This window comes from Tiliqua scincoides, chromosome 3 (genome assembly GCF_035046505.1).
Source record: "Tiliqua scincoides isolate rTilSci1 chromosome 3, rTilSci1.hap2, whole genome shotgun sequence".
Classification (NCBI taxonomy): domain Eukaryota; kingdom Metazoa; phylum Chordata; class Lepidosauria; order Squamata; family Scincidae; genus Tiliqua; species Tiliqua scincoides.
In genome coordinates this window covers 89,843,601-89,869,642 of record NC_089823.1, presented here as the reverse complement: position 1 = coordinate 89,869,642, position 26,042 = coordinate 89,843,601, and the positions used below count along the sequence as shown (strand labels likewise).

Genomic DNA, 26,042 nt, shown 5'->3' with positions numbered 1-26,042 from the left:
AAGAGGCTGGAAAAGAAGTCAAGAGGGAGAGCATATTTGCCTTTTAAACTGGGGCACCAAAACAGAGTGAGGCCAGCCCTAAAGAAGACATAGGAAGAAAATCACCAGAAGCAGGAAACTTGCCAGAGAGGTGGTTGGACCTTTTCTGTTTGTAACGGTTACATACAGGGAGAGGACAGGGAGATTGCAGAGAAGCTGAATGAATTCTTGACATGATCTCTGTGGAAGATTTTGGACCACTTTTTTTTTGCCCTTTAGGAAGCATCTGAAGAAGTAAATTGAATAGAAGGGATGAGATGCAATTCTAGGGCTGACAAATTAAAGTCGCTGAGGCTGGATGGCAAATGCCTGGGAATGCTTAAAAGACTCAAATCCAAGAACTTAGGTCCCAGTGCTATAAATGCCGTGCAGTGCCTGAATGAGTGTTCTGATGGTGGAATGGGGCACGGTAATGGGGGCTGGGAGGAGGGTGAATTGGGACCGGGAAGGGGGCAGGCAGTGGTGTCTTTCCAGCAGTGGTGTCTGCCAAATCCAAACCCCCTTCCAGGACTCAGTCCTCTTTCATGGGCCTCTGCGGACTTGCACCAGCATATCACTGGGAGGAAACGTCTGGAGGCCAAAATTGCCAGCAGAATACAGCTGGTGTCACGTTGGAGCCACTGTGGAGCCACACATCACTGTGTGGGGAGTTGCAGTGGATTAGACAGCCCATGATCTTCTAACAACAATTCTCAACTTGTCGTTACAAGTGGCTACCTTTCGTGGTTTTGAAAAGTGACCAGTGTACACTGAGGAGAGAATCGGAATGGCTTCTGCAAAGGGAACTCGTCTTTTACCAAGCTTTTAAAGTTATTTTAGGGTGTCAGCAGGCATGTAGATAAAGGTGATCAAGCAGACATTATATACAGTCAGTTCTCGTTCTCTGTTAGGAGTAGGTTCCCAGAAACCCTAGTGGATAATAAATTTGCCAGTGACAAACCATTGATCCGATGGGATCAATGGGGTTAGGTGCAAGGGATACTCTATGGGGGAAGGGATACCTTCCCTACCATTAGACAAATCCAGCAGATACCCTCAGGAAGCCAGCAGAGCGCAGCAGGAAGTGCCAAAAGATCTCTGAATGCTGCAGAGACATTCTGGAGGCTGCAGGGACATTTAGAATTGTGCCTGTGGCCTGTGGGACCCCTTTAAAATGGCCGGTGGAAGCTTCCATCAGCCATTTTTAAAGGGTCTGCGCTGGTTGCAGGTGCCATTCCAAAGGTCCCTGAAGCCTCTGGAAGGTCTCTGCATCGCAGATAACGAGGTACAGATAACAAGAGGTAGGTAGCAATTCTGCCTCTCTTGGGTAAGTGAGAGCTGATTGTACCTGCATTTGATGAAGTGGACTACAGTTTATAAAAGCTATTCTGAAATAGTTAGCCTTTTAGATGCTGCAGGATTCTTTGTTGGTTTTGTTATATACTTGGGCTCTTGACAGAATCCCTCAGCAAAGGCTCTTGAGTAAACTTAGTAGTCATAGAATGAGGCCACAATCCTAACCCCTTATGTCACTGCTTTCCGGCACTGGCATAGCGGTGCCAATGTGCTGCATCCTACAGATGGGTGTCACTCACAGTGGCCTTCTCAAAGTAAGGGAATGTTTGTTCCCTTACCTCAGAGCTGCATTGCCCTTATGTCAGTGTTGGAAAGCAATGACATAAGGGGTTAGGATTGCGCCCTGAGTTCCTTTATGGATTAGTAACATGTTAAACAACAGGAAATCATGGTAAAATTGATTGTTTTTATGGTAGGCAGCAAGGATCTGTACTGGGACTGGTGCTGTTTAACTTGTTCTTAAATGTTTTGATAGCAGAGGTGAGCAGTGAAGTATCCAAGTTTGCAAACGGCATATTATTTAGGAGGTTGAAAATCCAAGCAGTCATTGAGGAACTCTAAATGAATCTCCCCAAACTGAATGACTGGGCAGCAGAATGATAAATAAGGTTCACTGTATGTAAAGTAAATTGAGCACATTGGGGCAAGAAATAGTCTGAACTAGTGATGGCTAAAAGATCTTGGAGTTGTGATGCTCATTGAAAACACTGACATAGTGTGCAGCAGTGGTGAAAAAAAAGTTCTTTACTACGGATTAAGAAGGCTGCAGATACAATGCACACATTCCTGGGAGTTAAGACCCAGTTAAGACCTTTCTGAGTAACCAGTTTATATGGGGTTGCACTGTAGGAAAGGGATTAAAAATAAAACAGCGAGTTCTGTAATGCCTTTTTATAAATCTGTGGTGTGGCCACGCTTGGAACACTGTGTACAATTCTGGTCATTCCATCTCTAAAACGATATTGTAGAGCTGGAAAAGGTGCAAAAAGAGCAATGAAAATGATCCAGGGGTTGAAGCATGTTTCCTAGTGAAGAAGCTAAAATTTTTTTAACTCTTGAGTTTAGAAAAAAGATGACAAAGGAATGACGAGGCATGAAGGAGGTGTATAGCATTGTGTTTGGTGTGGATATTCTTCTCTTGCAATCTTAGGGTGCAAACCAGAGGGTGCCCTTGGCCGGTGCAAGTCACTTGTGCCAGTCGAAGAGTGTCACAAAAGTGCCGTAAAGCACTTTTGCGCCATCATCTGAGGAGGGTGGTTGGTTCACATTCATGCACTGGCCTGTGGACACCAGCCCAAGCCTCACTGGGCCAGTGGATGAGGTAAGCCTGTGCTGGGTGAGTCAAGCCGGCATGGAGATCTGGGGGATGGGGAGGAGGTGTTTCAGGGTGCGGGCAGAGTGGGCAGGCCTGTGGACAGGCAGTGGGTGAGTGGGAGACAGGGAGCAGGGTCGGGATTCGGCGCAAGGATCCTAACCTTGGTCCCGGGCAGCCTGGAGCAGCTCCGGGCTGCTCGAATCTGCACCACCGTGGTGAAGCTCTGAGTAACCCCATTGAGGCTGCTGCAGCGTGACATTGGGTAAGGGGATGCCCCGGTCTGAGCTGTTTTTGGCCCCAACCCTTTTCTGGATGAGGAGCAGGCCTGCCTGCTCCAGGGCAGGTTAGGATTGGGTGGCGTGTGAAACTGGGAATAGGTTCAAAAGAGCAAGACAAAATACTTAGTCACGTAAGACATAACCAGCATGAAATTGGCTGCCACAAAATGCAGTGACGGATGGTCTCTGGTTTAGATGACTTTAAAAGGGAATCAGACAAATTCATGAGGAGCAGATCTGTCAGTGGCTATTGGTCATGATGATTGTATGAAACCTTGTAGGTTAAGATTCAATAGGTTCCTCTGAATACCTGTTGTGGGGGAACAAGTATCAGGGAGGGCTGTGGTCTTCCTCTTTGCCTTTGAACTTCCCAAAGGCATCCTACTGGAGTAGGATTTTGAAGTAATGTACCCTTGGTCTGATGCAGTGGGGCTCCCCTTGCATTAGATGCAGAAATGACTGGACTGAGAAAATTAGTATAGCAGTAAAGAGGGGCAAAGGCAAGTAAACGGTTAGGGTGGGAGAGAGGATTTAGCTGGATGTCCCTCAACCCCAATATGTTTTTAAACATGAACTTCAAAGCAGCCATCTCCTTTGGCAGTTCTGTACTATGAGCCACTCTCTTGCTTCCCACATTGACCTCATTGCGCAGTTTATGAGTTTGTGTAAAACTTCCCCCCCTGCTCCAAGGAAAGTGACCTAAAATTAGTACTTGGAGAGTGTGACAAATCACTGACTCATCTAGAAATACAGAGCTGAGTGAAAAAGCAAAATTTGTCTTACTCATTTTTCAGCATGAGCTATGAATGCAATCAAATTTGTGTTTTCTCCTGCTAACTCTCCAGGGATGATTTTTTTTGCTTGCTCTTTAAAGGTGCTTCCAGCCTCAGGCTTTACATATGCTGAATGTGTGTGGCTGATCACTGCAATCCACATGGAGACCATTGCAATCCCAGTCTGATTACTGTGTCTGAATGGATTGGCAGAACCAGGAGGCACAGAACTGTTTTGTTAACCTTTGTTCCTGATAATACCAGAATTTCTGTAAACTCAGTTGTTACCTCTTCAGAGAGGTACTTTCCCCTTTCACTTCCCAAGACCCTCTGTCATATCAAATGTGGCTTCCCTTATCCACTTGTGCAACAACCACTGCTCCTACCAATCACTGGATTTCCTAGAAACAATGTGGGAATACAGAGGAGAGGAGGGTGGTGAGGCAGAATAGTTCAGGCACTCTACATAAGAACATAAGAACAGCCCCACTGGATCAGGCCATAGGCCCATCTAGTCTAGCTTCCTGTATCTCACAGTGGCCCACCAAATGCCCCAGGGAGCACACCAGATAACAAGAGATCTCTTCCTGGTGCCCTCCCTTGCATCTGACATAGCCCATTTCAAAAATCAGGAGGTTGCACATACACATCATAGCTTGTAACCCGTAATGGATTTTTCCTCCAGAAACTTGTCTAATCCCCTTTTAAAGGCATCCAGGCCAGATGCCGTCACCATATCCTGTAGCAAGGAGTTCCACAGACCAACCACACGCTGAGTAAAGAAATATTTCCTTTTGTCTGTCCTAACTCTCTGAACACTCAATTTTAGTGGATGTCCCCTGGTTCTGGTGTTATGTGAGAGTGTAAAGAGCATCTCTTTATCCACTTTATCCTTCCTCTGCATAATTTTGTATGTCTCAATCATGTCTCTCCTCAGGCGTCTCTTTTCTAGGCTGAAGAGGCCCAAACACTGTAGCCTTTCCTCATACCACTCTTCTCTCTTTTCAAAGGAAGGGAATTTTCCAAACTAAAATTGTGCCGATTTTAGAAAGTCTTGCTTTATGTTTCTTTTGAACTTTTGTAGTTCTTTGCAGTCGCTGTTCTTATGTTTGCTTGTCAATGGAGTGTTTTCCACTTCATGAGCCTGTCGCTGGTACTGTTTATTTCTGTGGGAGGAGTGTGATCTGGAAACACTGGAACCTAGATTCACTGATCAATAAGCACCTGGATGAAGCAATGATTAACTAACTTGCTGCATCTGACATGCTATGGCTGTCTTCCTGGAACAACTTGTCCCTCAAAGCAATTGACCTGAAGGTGTGATGTCACATAGTGGCAGAACAAGGCTTCCCATTCCAAGGGTGTCAATCAGAAACAGTAGTCATGCAACTGATCCCACCCATGTGGTTGTGATATTCACACATGTTCCTCAGTAGTTGTGGGGGATCTCACCAGAAGGGGTGACCCCAGCCACACTCTGTGAGAGGGAGGACCTGTGTTGGAACAGAAAGGGAAATCTGTTACTGTGTCTGTCCATGTACATTGATGAGTATGAAACAGAGCATGTGTGTGTGTTTGTGACCTCTACCAGTTTCAAATGGGCTGAATGTGGGTAGTTGCTCTGAATGGTAAAAATATCACTGGGTTATCTGGAAGATTGAGTCTGGGAGTGGAAGGGCACTAGAAGGACATGAGGCTTTTCATATATACCCCAAAGGCAACCCTCTATCCCCGTGGTTCCCAGGCGTACCAATGCCGCAGTGTCCTTTATCCACGGCCTCCTGTAATGATTTGACCATCTCTCAAGAACAGCACTATCTTGGCCTACTGAGCTGGGAAGAAGAGGCTGCATGGTGTCTCTGTGAGTGTGCTTTGGTGTCCTTGGACACCACAGTGCACAGTTTGGGAAACACTGCTGTTCTATCCTGCTTGCCTTCTATGGTACTTGGTTTACTCTGAGGTCTTCCCATGAGGGAACCAGATCATCTTTTGGACTGAGAGAGGAAGTGACTGGTTCAGCTGCTGCACTGCTCCACAGGGAACAAAGCCACTGAACTGGGGACGACGACTTCTCAGTTGTTGCACCCCCATTGTACCCTATCAGTTGTCATCCTGGCATGACATGTTTGAATTTTCTCTGAAGACAGCTTTGCATTCTGCTGTTGCTGTGCCTAGGGTTGAAGTGAAAGGGCTTCTTGGGGCAAAAATTGTCTGTGATGGTACAGTCATGCTTGTGTATGAAGTAGAATGAGTGGCAGATGAAGTCTGCGAAGCATACATACGCTTGACAGCTCTCATTTGCTCAGTTTTTCTCTCTGATCATATTGCAGAAGATTGGCGCTTGTGGAAGGATGAGTGGTTTTCATTCGGCCGTGCACCTTGTTCTGATGTATTGAGTTGGACTTGTTTTTGTCTGGAGGTGGATTATAAATAGAACAAAAGCCCTTTTTCAGAAATCATATTGACCTTTTGCAGGTGACGATGACAAAATGTTCTTCTAATAAATGGCAGGCTGATTTCAAGTGAAGAAATTGACAGATAGCTTTCAGGAATTACTTGAGAATCCACACTTTTGGGAGTTCCTGGTTGTATTTTTTTAAGGGACTGTTTTAAAATCTCTATTTTGTATACCAGGATTGTCAATCTTCAGGTTTCAAAACTAAATGTAGTACAAGCAATCCTAAAACTGTGAACTGCACTGCAAAATAAGCAGCAAGAAAAAGAAATCTATTACATTATTAGGTAGGAAGCTGACCTAGGATGGCCTTCAGGCTACTTATCTTCCCTTTTCTTTCTGCCTACTTCTCATCTTAAATTCTTGTGTGATTTTGCTAGGGGAAGAACCCCTTGACCTCTTGCTTTCCTTAATGCAGCTGTTCTTGAATGTCCAAATTTTGCAACTGTTCCTCAGCTTTTAGTATGTTTGTGAGCCTTCTCTTGAGTTACTACAGTTTTATGCCTAATAAAGGTCAATTGTGATTGTGAGTTACCACAGCTCAGTTGATATACTAGAAGCTGACACAAGACTAATATGGTGGATTTACCACAGGAAATGTGCACGCACCTAAAAGTGGGTCATGCGTCTTGCACTAAGCAACACCAGGCAGTACAAATTAGAAAGAGAAAAATGAGTGATGATGCATGGAGTCTTTCAATTGAAGCTTTTTCCCCCTCTTTAAAGTGGTGTGTGCTGCGGATGTAAGACTGGTTGCAAAACTGAGGTAGGGATGAGGTTCCCCCCCAATTCCCCAGTATAGTTTTGCTTTGCAGTTCCCTGGGCTCCTATGTTTAAAAAAACAGAACTTGCATACCAGACCACATTAATAATTTAGAGCAGCAATTTTCATTTTTTTTATCTCATGGCACACTGACAAGGTGCTGGCAGGGGGCTTCCATCCCCCAACAACCCTAATAATAAATGATCTTCCCCCAATCTTCTATGGCATACCTATGGACCATTTGCAGCACACTAACGTGCCGCATTGAAAATTGCTGATTTTGAATAATGCGTAACTGGACCCTTAACCAAGTGGAAAACAGGCTTACTTGGTATATGACCACATTTTTTATTGAACTGAATGGACAAGTGAACATAAAGAGGCAAAATATGGCACAAACAGAGGGTGCTTCATCTACTCAATAGTGTAGTTGCATTGCAAAAGCCTGTGTGCCTTTTTTGTATCTTTTATTAAGCTTGACAAAGAAAATTTGCCTCTTGTGGTGCAATGACTTGTGCAAATGGAGGGTCTGTGGTATTGTCATTGTTCGCTTTAGTCTGCAAGCAATAAGAAAATGAATTAATGGTATTAAATATATACATAATGGATTACTGCTTTCCATTATAGTGTATGTTTTCCCTCTTTTAATCTCTGTTTCTATATACCATATTGCACCATTTATGGATAGCTGCTGTTAACACCAAGAGCAGAATGTGTAATTTGTCTTCTCTATCACTGCAATACTGCATTACTTTGATGTAATTACAAGGATACTTGCGCAGATTGTAACTCATTTCCTTAATTTATGCTTTTCAGTCTGCATGATCTGTCTTCTAGTGACTGATAGAATTTGTTACTGTAGTTGCACCCCAATTTCCCTAAAACAGTGATCTTTGCACCCCTGGTACATAAAAGTGGGTGATCCTAACACTTCAAAAAATACTGAAAAAATACTTTCATCTCTCCACTTTACAAAGAAAAAAGTCTGAGACTTAGTGGGGGCAGTTTCTTTTTATCCCCCCCCTACAAACGTTGCACAATATAACATGGTACAAAATGGGTTGCACAATGGTAACAAGCTCTAGAGAAAAGCTTGGTACAAATATATTATTATGTGTCCAAACTTACATCAGGCAAATGACTGAGAACTATCTATTGGTGGCAGTCCACTTTGTTGCATATTGTTGACTTTCTGCCTTGTTTCCACTTTGGGAGACCATATTAAGGGAAGCTAAGAATAAACTAAAAACTTTCTAGTGGTTACTTTTTCCAAAACAAGTAGGTTTTTGCATTAGGAAAAGATGGAGAAAATGGCCAGAGGACAAGGCACTGATACACCCTGCCATTCTAGCTAAGATTAAAACATCTTTCATAGAAAATGCTATTGCCAGTGTAAATTCATAGTAACGCAATATACAGTTAAATTATTATTTGCCTTCCATTAAAACCAAGCAAGTTCTCCATCCAGCTTAGAAGCAGACAAACACAAAACAACCTACAACATCCATCCCTATATTACTTGCATTGCCGATGTTCATTTTAGATATATACTTTTCTCTTTTTTGGGGGTGGGGGGGTAAGACTTGAGGTTTTACTTGTATCTTTCCCTTCCTTTGCAGATTTCAGACCTGCATACCTAATGTTCCCCAGCAGTCCTCTATCCAGGCTGTCCTGGGGTTAGAGGTCTGCTTTAGCTTTTAACAGTAAGATGACATTGTGTGTCTTCTTTAGATCCTTTTTTGGAATCAGAAGATTCTCCCCACCCTACATTTGCCCCTTAGAACAACCCCCAGTAGTCATACCTGAGAATTGGGATACCCCCTGGAGCAGTGTGTAGTGTGGGATAGAGAAGACTACTTGAATTGGTAGAAACTGATGAACCCTACTTAAAATCCAAACTTGCTGTTCTGAATTGCCTGCTTTTGCGTGAAGGATCACAAGTGGGTCAGAAAGAAAATGCATTTGCTGCTGAAGAAGGGGACATGCTTAAAACGTTTTGGGCAGTTGCAACTCTCAATAAGTGTTTCAGTATCCAACATCTGTGAGGAGGCCTTGCCTATCACTTTTTTTCAGTTTCTAGTTTCCTTGGTGCCTCCTCTCCTTTTCTCTTGCTAACAAATAAAAGTACTGTACCATTAATTACGTGGGAGGATGGAGGCCAGAATGTGTGACCAGATCAAGAAAGAAACATCTGAATGTTGTGGTTTCTTGAAAGATAGAACCTTCTTTCAAATTGTAAAAATCCCTACGGGGATTTAAATTGCCTGAAGTCCGAGAAGAAATCTGAGGACCAAGAAAGGCGGTATAGAAATACCTGTATTATTATTATTAATTTGGGAAAGGGGAAACATGACTAAAAAATAATAGGGGCATGGAGGAACTCCAAGGGAAAAGCCTGAGAAAAGGGGGGGGGGTCCTTTGGCTGGAGTTTACACTGAGCGACAGATGGAGATGCCCTTATGTTAGAAGGCAAGGCATACCACAAGAATGAAGTTGAGAGTGTAGGGAGACAGAAATGGGAGAAAAAATATTGGGTTTGGTGAGTAGTCAGATAAAATCAAATTTTTATTATGGTTGCTGATGAGTCATTTCACATGTTACTTACCCTGTACAGTGGTGCCTCGCAAGACGAAATTAATTCGTTCCGCAAGTCGTTTCGTATTGCAAAAATTTCGTCTTGCGAAGCGCGGTTTCCCATAGGAATACATTGAAATTTAATTAATGCATTCCTATGGGCAAAAAAAGTCAGAACAAAGTCAAATTTGGTTTACAAGGTGTTTATTAAGTGCTCTTTAAAGGCATACATACTGTACAGAGGATTTCAAAAATTTCAAGCACAAAACTTCAACTTTTTAATTTTAAAAATTCGTCTTGCGAAGCACGGCATAGAAAAATTTGTCTTGCGAGTCACCAGAAAAATTCGCAAAAACGCTTTTGTCTTGCGAGTTTTTCGGTGTGCGAGGCATTCGTCTTGCGAGGCACCACTGTATTTGAAAAGCTCCTCCTTGTGCCAGCAGTCTGTGCAATAATGTTTTGCAGCAGCATGTGCTGGGTTTGTAGGCCAGTGTCAACTGCCCTCAGGGCTGTATTTGGCTGGCTTTGCTACTAGCTGCTTCAAATGGAGTGAATATATGAAAACTTGTTTTCCAAAAGTGTCTTTAAATTTTTTTTAACTATTTTAAATAATAATACAGTTATAGTTACCCTGTAGTTCTTCATGCAGTGAACAGTTCAGCCGGTGCTCTTTGCTGTCAGTCATTATGAAGCTGCCTTTTCTGATTTCCTTCCTCTTTATAGCCCGTTATGATTACATTATTTTGTCACTATCAGCATTCCTGGTTTCCATCTCTCCCATTTTTCTGTCTTCCAGTGTTGATCAGACTGAATCCTTTACACCTGTTCTACAAATTGTTGTAGTCAGTGCTGACCTATAGGGATTGCTAGATTGTAGATTGCTAGATTGTAGTGGGAAGGCAGAATACAATACAGCTGGGTAGGGTTAGAAGGAAAGGCTGTTAGGCATTGCTTCTGCTCACTTGGCTAAGGGCTGGTCTAGCTTTTGCTTTAAGCATCTGATTGGGACTAGGATGCTCTTATTTTAGGCAAGAAAACAGCAACTGGTCACTCCCTGCCCCAACTGAGACAGTAGGTGGTGGATTCCAATTTGATAATTTTTTCAGCTGTGAGATGACTGTGGTGGGGTGAAAGGCTGACTCCCCTCTTCACACCATGGTCCCAGTTCATGGGAGGTCCCAAATTCCAATCTGTCCAGTTTGGTAGTGGTGGTCTTAACAACAACAACAACAAAACACATATGGTAGCCCCAATCATGTGTTTAAATTTTGCAAAAGATTTCAGAAAATTAAGGTTGTAGATTTATAGAATCAGAGGCAGAAGAACAATGACTGCAATTTGTTTATTTTAAAAATGTATATCCCACCCTACTTGCAAAGATTTAGGGCAGCTTACAATGTTAAAACATGTACAAATTTAACCACAATCATGTAAAACCCCACAATTTTTACAACTAAAATAAAATAGCAATCTGGTGGTGTGTGTTGTGCTTTGGACAGTTGCCTAAGAAAGTCATAGAGTGTGCAGTGACTTCCGCAGAGTTCAGCTATGTTTTTGAAACCAATGGAATTTATACTTTGAACAATGAGCGAGAGTAACTGCTTTTCCTTTTTGTTTCAAGCTCACAGTGAACAATTTCCTTTTTAATCTTAACCACAATTGCCTGTGCTTCTTGCATGTATATTTTTGCAATATGTACACTCTTCGGATAGCATCTTCCTTCAAGCCCTTGAGGAACTTCCTGAAAACTAAATGGAGGTTTCTAAAAATTGGCTCCTGAAGTAGTGTTTGTGTGTGTACAAATCCAATTTAGGTACTTCTATTTATTTATTTTTCTCTGTGCAACTTTCCAACCAAATTATGTGATCTATTTTTGGTGGAACGTTGGAGGTGAAAATTAGGAGGTTGAGTTTTGCTGGGCTGGTAACAAAAATAGGGTAAGAATTATTTATAAGAAAACCCTGTTGAACTTTAGTCTTTACAAACTATCGCCAAAATGTCTGTGGTCATAATGATAGCATGTGTACAGGGGAGGTCTTATATTTTTCTATGTGCTGTGTAAACTACCTTGAGAACTTTTTTTGGAAAGCTGAATATAATTATTTTTAATAAATAATAATAATTTTGCAAGGACCCCTAGTGGGGAATGATTTATTTTTGCATGTTCAGTGTACAGACATACATTATGCCTTTTTTGTGCATACCTCTGTATGAGTGGCCTGCTCAGGCCGCAAAACGTCTTGAGTAGGCTTTGTTCTCACTGAAAACAGTGTCTCCCTGTCCCTACACACAATGCTTTACTTCTTCCCTTGGAATGAATGGTGATGATTTGCTTATGTGCAAGGAAGTAAAGTGGTCAATTCAAGAGCACTGTTGAGAGAGAACTAAATCTCTAGTTCATTTCTTAGGCAACCCAAACCATTGCAAATGAAGTATACCAGTGGTTTTCCAACCTTTTAGCACTGGGACCCACTTTTTAGAATGACAGTCTGTCAGGAGCCGCTGGAAGTGATGTCATGGCCAGAAGTGACATCATCAAGCAGGAAAATATTAACACCCCCATTTGACAAAATAAAATAAAATTTAAAAACATTCCCCAAACATCCCAAAGGCTGCAATCCTATCCATGCTTACTTGGGAATAAGCCCCATTAACTATCGTTGAAAGCATATACAGGTTGAGTCTAGTTATTTGTGAAGATTCCATTATGAGAACTCACATGGGTGGCAAAAATCGCATTAAAGTAAATCCATTTAAAAAACAATTCCCTTTGCTAGGCTATTTAAAAACAACCTTGCTGCCCTTTGTAATGCATCAAGCAGACAATCAGTCTCTCTCCAGGCGCTTAGAAAAGCTTCACTCCAAGGCAGCAATCCCTCTCTTCACCAGGAGTGGCAGCCTGGGGGAAAGAATGGAGGAGGTAATAATCATGCCATTTAGCATTCTTTCATGTGCTTTTGGGGGAAGAGAAGGGTTGCTTGCCTTGGAGTGAAGCTGTTCTAAGTGCCTGGAGAGAGAATGATTGATGGATTGTCAGCCGGCTGGCCTCTCTTGCATTAACAAGGCTATTGTTAAAGGACTTTTTTCCTTTAATTTATAGGGCCCTTGAGATCTCAACCACGGGTGAAAAATCTGTGGATAATTAGGTTATACCTGTACATAGTAGCCTGTTAAAAGTACAAATCTGTACATTTCCCCAGATGTAGTCATATACCATGGTAGCATCAAGTCTAATATATTAAAAATAAAATGGCCATTGAAATGAATGGGGACTCACCTGAAATTGGCTTGTGACGTATCTAGTGGGTAGTGACCGACATTTTGAGAAACACTGAAGTATATTGTATATTATATTAATTTTAGTAATTTTAAATATTAAATTCAATTTAAATTCAGACTTGTTCCTTCTTACACATGTTCTTGGTAAAGTCCCTAGTTCAAAAGAGCCCTATCTGATTACAACAGCTTGGATTATTTTAACTAAGTAATAGAAAGCAGCTTTCCCTGAACCCAGAGAAGGGAGGAAAAACTATGGGATTTGGCCAAAATGCATAAATTAATCTGGTATTTAAAAGCAAAGTAAAATCCAGTGATAAGCAGTAACTATCTTTTGGTTTGAGAAGACTTCAGGAAGTACAGGCATTCCTTGAATTTCATCACTTTGCTCTTTCAACCACTTTCAGTTATAACCACATTTCAAATTTTGTCTGATTTCATCTGACCTTCCATGATGCTTGTTGATATTATGTTTATTGTTCTTTTTACTGTTTATTTAGGCTTTGCACACATTTGCATGTGTTATATAATTATTTACATTTTTCACTGGCCAAAATAAATCTGCATATGGGCAACCCAATCCTGAGCTGCCCCAGGTGCGCAGCTGCAGTGTTGCAAGGTCGTTACGTTAATTGTTGTGTCCGCAGCAATCTTCAAACAAGCTCAAAGTGAGCTTGAAGAGCAAAGTTGAAAATAAACTCAAAAATAGACTTGGTAAGCAAGCTTGGTGAAAATGAGCAAACATTTATTCATTGCCAGCAATGGGCTTCTCTCAGTGGCTCAAAATGGGGAACACAGAGAGCTGTGGTCTCTCAGTGTCCCAGAGAAAAAGCATCTTTCCCTGCTGGGTTTTACCTTATATACCTTTAGGGTCCTTTGTTTGAGAAAATCCCAATCTTATTCATTAGAGCCCATGATGTCAGAAATGGGGATTTTTCATTGGCTATTGCCATATCTGGAGAACTCCTCCCCTTTCTGTAATGTCTATACTATTCCAAAGGGGGCACTGTGTGTCTATCTTAATTTTCCTAATTTCTCTAATTTTGTAATTATGGCTGGTTTTTTAAATTAGTGTTTATACTTATTTTATTCATTTTATCCTCTTTTCCAATCTGATTTCAAATATTTTATATCTATTTTCCACACAAAGTTATTAAGTGATTTCTGATTTCTATAAAGTCTCAGCTCTGCTCTGATATAAGTTGCATTTTCAAGAGATTCACATTCCTGAGATAATTGTCTCTTATCGAACTTTGTCAATTTGATATGTAGTCTCACTAGTTTCATATCTGTTCTGTCAACTTTGATTTTGAACAGACTTTCTGCTAATGAGTCTATGTCTACTAGGATTAATTATTTCTTATTATTAGAAATATTCTTAAATTCACTATCTGTTCTGGCGCCTAGGAAAGTCTGGGCATTTTAGTTGTCAAGTTTGAAATATTCCTGCTTAGATAAGAATTCCACATTCCAAATTAGCTGTACAGCATCTATTTTGCAAGCCTCACTTTAAGGCAGACTCAAATCCTTTTAACTTAGTTTTCCCCTTATTAATCTAACTAATATTCAGCAAAGAATATACTTGCTAACTTCTGAGTTTACAAACAATAAATTTTGTAACATTCTATGTGCTACTTTCCTTTTAAATGACTTCGGAACAGCTTTTAAGGTCCCTATTTGGTGCTAGAGCTTCTGAATTCAAACTGTTCAGAAGCTGGCATTTTAAACTCTCCTTCATCATTTGTGGACCGTGTGGCTTCTGTTTACGACTTCATCAGTTAACCCTCATTACCCCCATTAGGGTTCATCAGTTTATTGCCTGGCTTTAATCTTGCTACTGTTTTAGAGATCATAGAAGGCTCTCTTTGTCTAAATGTAGGCATTTCAGTCTGCAGCCTAACTTTATTTAGATGTTACACTGTTTCTTTGTAAATATATTATTTTTAAAACTTTATTCTGGTTTAACAATGTCCAAGAGGCTCAAAGCTATTTGGATTTTTAAAATCCAAATTGCTTCTCTGTTCCAGTCTGACATGCAGATGGGGGGGCCATTAACTCCAGCAGCAAGCAGTTTGAACTCAGATGTCATAAATCTTGTCAAGAGGGAGTCTTTGAAGCCCGTAGTCTAATCAAGGTGTCACTTTAATTTTATGACTGGGGAATCTCTTGCAACATTCCATTTCATTACTCCTGCTTTAACGAACTTGCTACCCCTAGCTCTGATTCTAAGGGTCACACAAAGTTTATTCTGATTTTCCCTTACATTTCCCTCTAAGGCTTCTGGGCAAAATGGATCTAAACTCTTCTTATATCTACTTTTTGCCTTTATATTACTAAACTTATTGCTTTAAACTAATTCACTTAGGTAACCTTAAGTGTTCCTTACAACTTTGTAATGCCTTTTGTACAAAACAGACTCTCCCAGAGAAAACAAAATTGCTTTTCTGGGCCTGGTTAAACTTGTTGAACCAATGTTTGTGAATTTCTAGCCCAAACATTCTATAACTTTGGCATAAGTTTGTTTTGGCCTTTCAAACATACATTTGAACAAAACATCATGACATTTTACTGTATTTGCTTCTGGCCTGTTAAGCATAAGTTTGGCTTCTCCTTTTGGCCTTGCCTTAGCAGCAGCGCTGAAAATGACTGCTGGCACATCCTGCGCACCTCAGGCTACCGCGGGCGGTGCCTTGGGAGAAGGGGACTTTTGTCCCCTTCTCCCGGGTAATGGAAGTAGCCCCACGATGGGGCTACTCAATTCACCACTGACCAAAAGGTCGGCGGTGAGATAAAAGTGTTCATGTAGCGCACTGAGCCCCACACGAATGCTCAGGACCCGCCTCTCAGCCTCTCCGCTCCCTCCCCCAGGCATGCCTCCCACCTGCCCACCCTCTCCGCGCCCTCTGCCTCCCCGTCATGCCTCCTCCCTGCCCTCTCTTCACCCTCTGCCCGCCTCCCCCCTCTCCAGAATGTCTCCTCCTTGACTCTCCCCTCACCCCTGCTTTCCTCTCCGTGGCTTGGCAGTCCGTGAGACGGCTTTGTGGTGGAGGCTGGGTGCCTGTTCGGTGTGAACCCAGCGCTAGCCCAGTACCGGCCAGCGCTGGGCTAGCACGGGTGGTAGCCTGGAGGTAAGCCTTATGGCACGTTTGTGACAGTGCGTACTGGCAGGAAGCCGGGACACCGAGCTCAGGATTGGGCTCTAAATAGGCTATGCTTTGACATTCATCTGTTTTTTAATTTCAACCATACTCTGGCCCCTAACCAGACAAAAGTGTTGCTATATCGGCATGTGAAACAACAATTAATCTTAGAGATTCCATTTATATTGTTTTGATTAAGAGCATGAGCAGGTGATACTTTTCGAGGATTATGGGAATTTTTCAAAGTAAAGTTAAATGTACATCAAAATTATTATTTCTGTAATAGATCTTTAAAGCATACTGCTCTTCTCTGCTACTTCCATGGTCACGTTAGACAAGAACATATAGCGATGGTATATACAATATGTTTATAGCAGCAAAGATGCTGAGTTTTGAAAACAGTAACTGTTGCCCTCATTTAAGCCTTGGCTCAGACAAGTGTGAGACACTATTTTAATGAATAAGATTATGATGTATAAAACAACTGAATATGCTAGGTTATAGTTCGAAATCAGGTTTTGTTAAATTGTACTTTATTATTGGAATGAGATCATGCCTGTTGGTTTATTTCAACAAGATATCTTGACATTAGTGTGAAGTATGTAATTGGAGAGTAACTTTTAGTGAGTTTTCTGAGATGGATTGATTACATCAGTGTTTCTCAAACTTTTTAGCAGTGGGACCCACTTTATAGAATGACAGTCTGTCGGGACCCGCTGAAAGTGATGTCATGGCCGGAAGTGACATCATTAAGCAGGAAATTTTATAACAATCCTGGGCTGCAATCCTATCCACACTCACCCAGGAGTAAGCCCAATTGACTATCATTAATAAAAACATATACATAGTAACCTGTTAAAAGTACAGATCTGTAACATTTCCCCAAATGTAGTCACATACCATGGTAGCATCAAGTCTAGAGCATCAAAGGATACACCAAGGGAGCATCATGGCAGCATCAAGGTGGGCACCAGGATGCAGGTCTCTTATGTCCTAATATATTAAACATAAAATACTGAAATGAATGGGAACCCACCAGAAATTGACTCCCGTCCCACCTAGTGGGTCCTGACCCACAGTTTGAGAAACACTGGATTACATCCCAAAATAAAGGGATAAGACACATGTAAAGAACAGGGGGGAAAAAGAAGAAAAAGAAAGTATGAGAAATGCTATGAATATGCATGTCCAAAACAAATGTGGGGCCAGCTAAGTGCCCAATCCTATCCCATTTTCCAGTGCCAGTGCAGCTGTGCCAATGGGGCATGCACTGCAGCAGTCACAGAGCCCTCCTTAAGGTATGGAAACATTTGTTCCCTTACCTTGGGGCTGCATTGTGGCTGCCCCAGTGCTGGAAAATTGGATAGGATTGGGCCTTAAATGGGTTATCTCTTGAACCAGCCCTTCATTTTGCTCCTTATGCCTTTCTGGCCATCTTTTAATATACTACTGCCATGCTTTCCCCCACTTGTTGTCTTTCCCATCTGTGTATTAGAGGTCCCTTCTCACCAGACTGTTATGCAGAACTGAACTTTTTCCCCCTAGTGACAGGTAGCACTGAGTACGTATGACACAGGTGCTATCTCTATTTCTCTCCACTGAATAACATGGGAACTGGAAAACATGACATTACAGGTACAAAAAAGGAAATGAAAGGCGTAGCTCACTGGCCCACTTGAAGGTTGGAAAAAGTCTACGGCTCCAGACAGCTAAATTTAAACTATGTTTTCTCATTTGACAACAATGATGGGTAATACCAGAACAAAACCCTTCTACCTTCAGTTTAATCCAACCATTTTTTTCAACCAATCAACTTCTCTGAAATTTGAACAGTGTATACCTCTTAACCAGGAGATCCTCCATTCCAGATGTCATACTGATGAGGCAAATCATCTTGATTTTTATATGAAATAGGTTTTTGTGTGTGTTGATTTAACAGAAAATGCCTCCTACCTTAATTATAGAGCAGATTCTGAAGTTTTAGAACAAAGATTACTGGTTAGAAATATAGTCTGTAGAATGTTTTAATATTATCTACTGGGGGAGAAGCAAATGAAGCAATGACTATCTCCTCCCTTTTAAGATGGCCGTTGAGAGCAAATGGTACTGTCTGGGCACCATCTTGTCACATTTAATGCTTTTTTGCAGAAAATGGGTATCACACGGCTGGCCCGCATTGGGTTAATGGAGACCTGATTTCCAGTATGTGAAAACATAATTCAAAGACCTTGAAAGAAAGTTAAGAAACTTGGGGCGCAATCCAAACCTTGAGTTTGGCTGGCCCAAGTCCCTTGGGCCAGCCTGGGAGGGTTGCAAATGTACCATAAAGCATGTTTGCACCTCCGTGGGAGGCGCTTCTGGAAGCACCGGCCTCCGTGCTCTCTTCCTCCCAGCTCCTTGCGTTGGCTCGAATGAGCTGACACAAGGGCGACAAGTAGGCATGGGGGAGGGGGAGGGAGGGAGGCGTTCCTGGGCGGGGGGAAGGAGGGCAATGGTCAGCCCCAGGGGCTGGTGTGCGGGGAGCCAGAGGCAGGGCTGGGACCCAGCAGTTATGGGCAGTTTTCACAATGGAGAGAGGTGAAAAGCGGTGTGCCCCAAGGATCTGTCCTGGGACCGGTGCTTTTCAACCTCTTCATAAATGACCTGGAGACAGGGTTGAGCAGTGAATTGGCTAAGTTCGCAGACGACACCAAACTTTTCCGAGTGGTGAAGACCAGAAGTGATTGTGAGGAGCTCCAGAAGGATCTCTCCAGACTGGCAGAATGGGCAGCAAAATGGCAGATGCGCTTCAATGTCAGTAAGTGTAAAGTCATGCACATTGGGGCAAAAAATCAAAACTTTAGATATAGGCTGATGGGTTCTGAGCTGTCTGTGACAGATCAGGAGAGAGACCTTGGGGTGGTGGTGGACAGGTCGATGAAAGTGTCGACCCAATGTGCGGTGGCAGTGAAGAAGGCCAATTCTATGCTTGGGATCATTAGGAAGGGTATTGAGAACAAAACGGCTAGTATTATAATGCCGTTGTACAAATCGATGGTAAGGCCACACCTGGAGTATTGTGTCCAGTTCTGGTCGCCGCATCTCAAAAAAGACATAGTGGAAATGGAAAAGGTGCAAAAGAGAGCGACTAAGATGATTACGGGGCTGGGGCACCTTCCTTATGAGGAAAGGCTACGGCGTTTGGGCCTCTTCAGCCTAGAAAAGAGACGCCTGAAGGGGGACATGATTGAGACATACAAAATTATACAGGGGATGGACAGAGTGGATAGGGAGATGCTCTTTACACTCTCACATAATACCAGAACCAGGGGACATCCACTAAAATTGAGTGTTGGGCGGGTTAGGACAGACAAAAGAAAATATTTCTTTACTCAGCGTGTGGTTGGTCTGTGGAACTCCTTGCCACAGGATGTGGTGCTGGCGTCTAGCCTAGACGCCTTTAAAAGGGGATTGGACAAGTTTCTGGAGGAAAAATCCATTATGGGGTGCAAGCCACGATGTATATGTGCAACCTCCTGATTTTAGAAATGGGTTATGTCAGAATGCCAGATGCAAGGGAGGGCACCAGGATGAGGTCTCTTGTTATCTGGTGTGCTCCCTGGGGCATTTGGTGGGCCGCTGTGAGATACAGGAAGCTGGACTAGATGGGCCTATGGCCTGATCCAGCGGGGCTGTTCTTATGTTCTTATGCCGGATCCCAACCCCTGTCCCTGGGGAGAACGGAGCGGCTTTAAGGCGCTCTGCTCTCCTTGGACTTGTGCCACCTCAGGAGATGGCGCACGTCTGAGGAGACCCATTGGAGCCAGCAGCCCTTACTCAGGGGTAAGGGGAAAAGTTTCCCCTTGCCTCTGGCTAAGCCGCTGCTTGCCACAATCCTGTGCTGTATACAACGCAAGCCTCCTGGCTTGCCTGTTCCAGCGCATGTTAGGATTGCGCCCTTGTTGACATGCAATTGTGGAATGTTCTGGAGCCAGCAATTCTAGCACATGTGATTATACTATGCTGGGTAACTCAGTAGTTATACCAAATATAATGTAATTAAAACCAGTCCTCCAAGAGCCGAAGGCAGGATATATTATTTGTTGCGAGACATTTGAAGTCAGTTGAAATAGATGGGTGTCTACTTTTATTCCCCGCTTTTGTTTTGATTAGTAAATATAATGCAATTATGTAAATCATATAGTTTGTTTACTTTCAGTTTTGGTGATTCTTTTAAAGCCAGAGAAATCATAGCAAAGGGCTAATAAAATCGGGGGATTCATTCATGTTTCATTTGGAGAGGGGGAAGGAGAGAAAGCTTCTGTCTTGGGAAAAGGGGTCTGAGGGCACAATCCTATCCAGTTTTCCATCACCGATGCAGCCATGCTAAAGGAGCTTGCGCTGCATCTTGCGGTGGGGAGGCAGTCATAGAGGCCTCTTCAATGGAAGGGAACTGAAAAGTTGGATAGGATTGGGCCCTGAGTTAGATATTATAGACCTTAGTAAGTGTAAATGATTTTGTGGTGCCTTGGAACCTAACTCGTAAGAAAAGCCTGTGTTATCCCCGCTGGGAGAAAAGGCAGTAAAATCCATGAGACCAGCAGTTGGGCTTATCAAATTGCTATGACCTTTCTGCTAGGTCCAACAGTACACAGCTGTTGGAATTATGTCAAATGCTGTACCTGTGTTACTGAGATATTTCGATTTCTGCAATGCCAAGGTGCTTGGACCACTAATTAGAAATTGGCTTCAGCTGTGTTCTTCAGGATGGGAGGAGGATGAGCATTTACTGGTCTTGGCATGGCAGTAAGTTATGCTGAGAGATGATGATTTCCTAGAACTCTGTATGTTCTCAAGAAGTTATGCTCCTGAACTGAGATTAGCTGTGTTTGAGCTAGAAGTGTTAGCTTTGTTATTTGCAATCTGCCTGCTGTAATCCTATATTCTTGAATTTTCTGCTATCTTTCCCCCCTTTTTATATTTATATACTCTACCTCACTGCAGTGTGCTTGCTGTTTTGGGGGAATCGTGGTCCAGTCTAAGTCTAGTCTTCAACAGCAGCAGGTACCTTACCGTATTTTGCCAGTACTGGGGAATGAGAAGGTATGGCAACTTGCGAGTCTTTGGCCTTTCCTAGTAGCCGGGACATTGTTCCTTTGTTTCCCCTGACTGAGGAATTTTCAGAAAGGGGTGGTGGCAGCTCTACCGGCTGGGCTGGTATTAGCCCAGGAATGTGGTCATTGTGATCAGTCATACATGGTGAAGGGGTGCTGCCGATCCCAGATGAAAGGGCAAGTAGCATTCACCCAACTTTTGCAGTAAGTGACACTCTCTCTTTGAAACCTGAGAATTTGGGGTAATCCATTGAAACTGACTACAGTTTCAGTACAAAAAAAAGAGGAAATACTGCACACAGTGCATAATTAACATGGAATTCATTGCAACAAGATGCAATAATGACACTGATGCTTGCGGAGAGTTAGGTAAGCTTGTGAAGGGTAGGTCTGTCTATCAAATAGTATCCATGAAATCTTGGAAGAGAAGTTATGTGTTCAGAGGCAGATATACTTTGAATATCCATTTCCTGTTTCCAGCATATAGCAGACTCCATCATGCCCTAATGTGCTTCTTAGGTGCCTCTGAAATAGATGAATCTACAACTGGGTGTTCCAATCCTTTTCCTACCCACTTGGGTATGTTTTTTGCTTTGCACAAAACTACTGTATAGTGCTTAAACTGGTTTAAAATGAGGTGGTAAATATTCCTGCATTGGTTTTATTGGAACTCTTCATTTCTTTGAAATACTGTTCAGTTGGTCTTGGTGTTGGCATTCCTGAGACAACCAAACAGCTGCTTGTCCATAACTCGATTCATGTGCTAAAGTCCCCTTGAAATCAATAGGATTTAGACACATGAAACTGACACATGGGTTTGCATCCATGTAATAGCCAACAGTGGCAATTCTTGGAATGTGTTCTCACTTATGTCAACTTTCCTTCTCTTGAGCTGACCTAGTTTTTGAATAATCTCCCAAATGATCTAAAGTCAATTTAAGTTTTAACTATCAAGCTTCATTAATATTTTAATTAGTATTTTTTTCCTGTCCTAAGTATATTTGAGGCAATGTATTTTCCTTTTTGAGCAAGTTATATAACACCCCTGGGTGCTTAAACATAAGGAGGTGGACAAAGTCCTGTTGAGGCCATTGGGACTGTCATAGAGATAGATGGTTTATATGGCAGGGATTTTCATCTGAAAGCAGTTGCCTTCATATGAACCAGGGATTCATTGTAACGAATCAAAATAAATGCATTTTAATGAGTTTAAATCATGAGTTGCTGCAAAATAAGGGGAGAAAAAAATGAAAAGACAAAGAATTAGTGATGTCATTGAGTACTTGCTGTTTTTATTTTTAAAGTCATGCTTATTTCTCTGCTAATACACTCCACTGAACATGGTGGAACTTACTTCTGAACAAATATATATAGGCTTGCACTGTTAGATACAAATTTTGTCTATTTGGGTTATTTTGCAGTGTAGAGAAATAATCTGTACTGCTGTACAGTAATTTTGGAGTGAAGATTGTATTTTTACCATGAAAACATACAGCAAAATATTATGCTTCTGATTTTTCTTTATATTACACAGTATCACAGAGAGCTTTAGGAAACAATGATATCTACACATTCTATTTCTAGGAGTAACATTGGATTCTTCTGAGGAATTCCACATAGAATGAACAACCAGTAGGTCTCTCATTGCAGCATGAGGTTTGCAAGAATAGTAGCTGAATACAAGGTAACCTACTTTTACAGAAAGCAGTACTGTATAGTAAAGCATTGAATAAACAGAACTGAGGGCCTAAGACTGCACAACATTGTTCAACAGTATATAGAATTCCAATTGTTTTGTGATGACAATAGCTTGTCATTGACCTTAAAATTAATTGGCTCCTAGGATTGTCTTTCACTTTTGTTTAGACTTACAATGGTTCAGTTCAGACGTCATGACCAAACTAATTTTGTAGTTGTGATACTACAAAATAAAAACGAATGAGTAATTGTTCTGGCTCCAAAGGGGAAATTGGTAATTAAAATGCACCTCTCTCCCACTTCAGGGAACAGGAACTGTCCATAGTAAGTTTAGAAATGCCTTGGTGAGTGAACAGGAAACAACTAATTAGCTACAGTAATAGAAAGGCGCAGGGAGGAAGCTGCCAGTTAAAGGGGCATTTCATTAGCAACATTACTAACTTGAGAGTTAACTGGCAAAATCTTTACATAGCTGTATCTGGGTGTGAACTTTACATAGCTGTATCAGTCAGTGTGTCTACTTCCAGAAGGATAAGGAATAGCCACAGGCTAGCAAACAGTTGACAGCATGGCCTGATCATTTATGGAGGTGATTGCTGAGCAGACCTGCAGTCACCTCTGCTGAGGCCTTAATGCTATGGCTGACCTGGGAGGAGAGCATATCTCTTGGAGGAGGGCTGGGATCTCCAGCCAGTCAATCTGGATGCTGGCAGTGTCTGACGGAAATGACCCTGCCTGTGCAAGCCCAAAGCCCAAGAACCTGGGCAGATAAGGGCAGCGTTCAGGAGGAAATGGGAAGGTGGACAGAGAAGGAGGAGAACTTGAGGCAGGGTCATTAAGGGGAAAAGAGGCAGGCCTGCCCATTATTCATGGGAGATAAAACATCTGAATGAGGCCAATGAGAATAGACTCCTACTATTTGGCAGACAGGACATTGAGTGCTTAGGAGACTGCAGGGACAGCACAATGACCTCAGGAGTGTCCCAGGAGGACGACAATACCAGGGGTTGAGAGCAAACCTTTCCCCAAGGTCATATTCAGAGGCCTCAAAAGGCATGGTTTGCCCTGAAGAGAAACTGAAAAGGTGAACCCCTGGAGGTTTTGACAGGTGGGGGAGAAGAAAGGATAATATAGGCTTTGACTTTCTCAGGGGCCCTGGGCCCCATGGTGGAAAAGCAAACGAGCTGATACCAAAACTTAAGTTTGTAATGAGAATGTTGTGTCTATGCCTTTTCCTGACTGTGTTTTTAAGAGGCATGTGGCATGCAGAAATTAAACAAGTGCAGTTTCCACAGGGCAAGTTGTACCTATTGAATTTCTTGTCACTGTGTCACTTGAAAAAAGAAGCAAAAAGCTTTTGTCTAGAGAAAGGAGGAAGAAGATGATGGCAGCCCCATTTCAAGTTCACATCTTCTTACAGGAAATTCTGTGTTAGAGAAAAAGCGTGTGGGAAGCGATTGATGTTGCTCAGTGGTGATGGAAAGAAAGGAAAGCACCTTTATGTCAGATGTTCCTGGTCACGTATGGAAACAGTTTCTAGAGCTAAGTGCTGATGACCTTTGCCAGCAACGAATTAAGATTTTCCTTGACTCTTGAGAAGCACAGAACCTCTTATACCTCTAAGTCTTCTTCCCAGCCACTTATGGGACAAGCTAGGTGATACATTGAACATATAAGTAAGTACTTGTGTTTGTTGAGGAGTAGCTGTTGCTGAGTGATGGATAATGGATTGGGACCTGAGCGTATGGGGAAGGTGGCTTCGCCCTTTCCCCTTGTCCCATTTTTTCCACTGAAAATATGTCCCCCGAACCTGTTACTTGTTTGCAAAGCTGTCACATGCTACATTTCCAGTGTGGACCTGGCCCTTCCTGCAGTTGCTATTTCTAAACAGAGCAAACAAACAAACAAAAAAACAAGGTGTGGGAGACATAATTATATGTCTTTTTTGTCTAGTTAGACCCTCAAGAACCTACTATCAAATCTTGTTAGAGAGGCCAGAAATTGGATTCTTATACATGCAGAACAAGGGCTGTGCCACTGATCTATTTTTGCTTAAAACCAATTGCAAGTGAAAACATTTATTATGTCACTGCTGAATTTTGCCTATATAGGGCATTTTGCTTGACCGCTTTGAATGGGCTATGCAGCTGTAGACAGTCAAGGTTCAGTTGTGTTTTTAGCAGTTGATTTCCTTGTGGGGAACTAGTCTGAGTGTGGTCAAAGCATACTATTTTACAAGCAATTTTTCTTTCCTTTTCTATGGCCTTATGATTAAGGCAGTGTTTTTCAAACTGAGGCGCGACTCCCTGGGGAGGCGCTACGAACGCACAGGGGAGGCGCGGGATATCCTCTCGCAGCGATACAGTCACACCACCTTTCCTGGGCAGAATGCGAGCCCCTCTGTCTTCTGTGGTTTTTTTTTAAAGTAGAAGAAACACGGGGGGGGGGGTGCTCAGCTGCTCCAGCAGAGAGGGACTGCGAGAGTGGCTGCTGCTGCCCACCTTCCTCTCCCTCCTCTCCTAGGCTATCGCCTTCTGTGTTTGCTGCCTTGATCCTTGTCTGGTTGGTTCCTATTTCCCAGCAGGGGATCACTTCTCATCAAAGTGAAATCTCTCTTTTCAACCCCCTCCCTCTTCCATTCCCCCCTTTCAATCTCCAAACTATCCTGCTTTCCTCTCCCCCCTCAAATTTGACCAGCTTCCTATTTAACCAGTCACCAGGGCTCTTAAAGTTGTTTCCATGCAGTTGACAAAGGGGGGGGGGGGGAGAGAAGCACATACTTTACTTGGCCAAGAGCAGAAAAAGGGAACAGTTTTTAAAGTGATTTATAAATCTTGTTGTTTGACTGAAGAGGAGAGGCTGTATTTTTAAAGTGATGAATCTTGCTATTTGAAGGGAATGCTTAACAGCCATTGATGAAGTGATTGCCAGCCCAATCCTTTCCACACTTTCCTGGGAGTAAGCCCCATTGACTCTAATGGGGCTTACTTCTGAGTAAACAGTCATAGGCTTGAGCAGTGCATCTCCTAGTATAGGAGACAAATCAGCCTCCTAACCAAATCCTTATCAGGTCTGATATATTTTCATGGTCTATTTTTGTTTTCCCCACCAGCTGCTGGAAAAATTTAATTTCATTAAATTAATAAAGGGTTCAATCCTATCCAAGGAGAATGGGAGAAATGACTAGTTGGATTGGGGTCCACAGGGGTGTGTGTGTGTGTGATGTTGGTCAGAGTGGTTGTTCACAAAGTTCATTTGATAAAACAATTCTATTGGTATGCTTACGAAGTTAAAAAAAAAAAA

General features: G+C 42.4%; 1 protein-coding gene across 5 annotated transcripts in view; it reads left to right on the top strand.

Moving 5' to 3' along the window:
• The window catches only part of INPP4A (inositol polyphosphate-4-phosphatase type I A), a 131,626-nt gene that overhangs the window by 8,908 nt on the left and 96,676 nt on the right, over positions 1-26,042 (top strand). The window contains exon 1 of one of the 5 annotated variants that reach the window (XM_066619323.1): positions 22,667-22,725. The exons of the other annotated variants lie outside the window; for them this stretch is intronic. The gene's annotated coding sequence lies outside the window, so the exon portion shown is untranslated. Of the gene's footprint in view, positions 1-22,666; positions 22,726-26,042 lie in introns of those variants that run through there. 5 annotated transcript variants of the gene reach the window in all.